This window comes from Triticum aestivum, chromosome 2D, assembly GCF_018294505.1.
Source record: "Triticum aestivum cultivar Chinese Spring chromosome 2D, IWGSC CS RefSeq v2.1, whole genome shotgun sequence".
Lineage (NCBI taxonomy): Eukaryota > Viridiplantae > Streptophyta > Magnoliopsida > Poales > Poaceae > Triticum > Triticum aestivum.
The window spans coordinates 6,784,629-6,787,086 of NC_057799.1; the positions used below are offsets into that span (position 1 = coordinate 6,784,629).

The following is a 2,458-nucleotide window of genomic DNA, read 5'->3' on the forward strand; positions in this document are numbered from 1 at the left end:
ATGCAACATCTACTATTGGATTTTAAGTGGTTTTTAAATCACAATGCATTTAATTGTGACATTCATAACTTTTATGTTACAACCTTTTTTTTGGCTTATGTAGAAATTTCTCACTTAGTTTACATCGTAAGGACCGAATTAGTATTCTACAAAATATTTACAAACTATACATCCACGTCCACGTCAACATGTGGGGTATCATCTAGTATCTCTTGTGTCTGTTCCATCATATGTGGTTGCATGCATCACCCAGATGCAAAGGCAGGGGATCTTCCTCCTTTTCAAAATAAATAAATAAATCAACTCCATCATTCTTTTCCTCTGTTTTTTGGAATACCCGGAGCATACATGGTGTCTCACATAATCTCAGTCAGCACTCAGCAGCACAATGATTCTTCAACGTCTGCAAAGGAATGATGAGGTGCACCTTAACCTCTCTCGTGGTGGACGTCTACTGCTGGAAGCAGTGAAGTTCGGCCTGTCTCCACTTTCAAAAGTCAAGCAAAGATGCCAATTAAAAGGGCAGGTAGAGCGTGTCTGCGTCCATGCCAGCTGCCAGCAACAACCATCCAAAAGCCAAGTTGTGGGTGCGTTCAACAGGGTGACAAATCTCTTATATAGAGATAGACGAAGCAGCACGGTGACAATACAAAGAGAAAGAGAGTGGTGTGTGCAACAGCCTTCATTTTACCACATGAAGATGGTTCTTCTGCTCGTTGTACTGGAGATCATTCTGCTCGTTACGATGCCGTTTGGAGGGCTGGCAGGTCCGAGTGCGAGACAGATAAACGGTATGTGCTCTGGCCTTTCAATTTTGCACATCAGACCACATAGCTATTACTCCATCCATCCGAAAAAGCTTGTCCCAACCTTGTTCCTTAAATGGATGCATCTAGCACTAACTTGATGCTAGATATATCCATTCGAGGGACAAGCTTTTTCTGGCAGAGGGAATACAAAATAGCTAGTACTCTCTCTATCCGAAATTACTTGTCTCAAAAATGGATAAAATACTAGAACTAAAAATATGTCTAGATACATCATTTCTACGACAAATGATTACGGACGGAGAGAGTATCAGTTAACTCACTAGACAAATGTTCATCTCTTACATGGAGACAGAGTATTATACCGTCATTACGGGTTTTGATCATTAAAGCACTTTAGGTTTAAACTGTACAGAAATTCGAAATGTTTATATTCGCATATATATCCATTCTTAATATACCGTACCTATGTGTTCTAAATACAAATTTTATTTATATCAAAGGTAACAAAAAATTAAAAAGGGTTTGACAATTGATATATCAAGAAAAAGAATAGAAATTTTTATTACAAGTTCGCCTTCTCATGCATTATTTAAATGCTAGTCATATTGAGTCGAGGATTAAACGACCGGAAAGCTTGTGGTACTCCAAGCAAAGATGATTCTCGACGAAATTCTCCCCCACTTTTGGTAAACCCACGAAATAATATCTAAAATATATGGGTTGTCAGATGAAAAATTGGCAAAGAGAAATAATTAAAGACTATTTATAGCTTCCCTCTGCCTTGACTCATCATGTAGTTTGTTTCCGAAATGCTTGCTCTACTTGAAGCAGTAGTTAAAAATTCGGTTCAGCATGGTGATAGTAATGTGTTACGTACAATATGCTTCCAGAATTGTTAATGGAAAATTTGCGTCTCTTAAATTGTTCTTGCAGAGAGTGACAACCCCAGGTGTCCCGCTTGCCGCAGTCCTCCTTGTCATTGTTGAAAGTATATGGGGTTTTGTCCCATTTAATTTTTCATTCCTCAAAAGTCATGTAGACGCATTACAGCTGGTTGCCTGGCATCAGCAAATTGTAGTCTCGCACATGTACTAGAGTGGAGGAGGAATGAGACCATTGTAATAAGGGACTCTCTCTCTCTCTCTCTCTCTCTCTCTCTCTCTCTCTCTCTCTCTCTCTCTCTCTCTCTCTCGTCGTTAGAGCATGATAAGAGGACTAGTACAGGCGCACCTTCTCCGCCGCCACACCGCACTACTCGCCTACATCTTCGATTCCTGGCGACTTATTCAAACCTATAATAAGAATGCTCCTCGGTGTGATAGCAATATTGTTAGCCACCCAGGAGCATGTGCTTCATCATTTTCCAATTTGCATCCTTTATGTCATTGTTAGGTTTTTGTGCTGTGTAACGACTACATGCCTGGCAATTTGATACATCATTACGTTGTGCATGGAACGTTGCCCTGCAGCAAACGATGATCTCACATGTGTGACCAGGCTCCTTGTATAAATGGCAAATGTAAAAGAGGCTCCAATTACCACACGGTTTGTGTGGTAATCAATCCTAGACCAATGATATCAACAATCAAAGAGGCTCGGATTCGCTAAATTCTCGAAACAGGCTCTTGCATCGCCATATAGATAAATAACACACCAAGGTACACAGTCAAATGATACAAGGTAGTGAG

General features: G+C 40.1%; 1 long non-coding RNA gene across 1 annotated transcript; it reads left to right on the plus strand.

The window, feature by feature from the left end:
• Window positions 1-564: 564 nt before the first annotated feature.
• Window positions 565-2,221, plus strand: LOC123050988 (uncharacterized). The gene is made up of 2 exons (XR_006423881.1): window positions 565-791; window positions 1,704-2,221. It is a non-coding gene; the product is annotated as an uncharacterized lncRNA (long non-coding RNA).
• The last annotated feature ends 237 nt before the right edge of the window (window positions 2,222-2,458 follow it).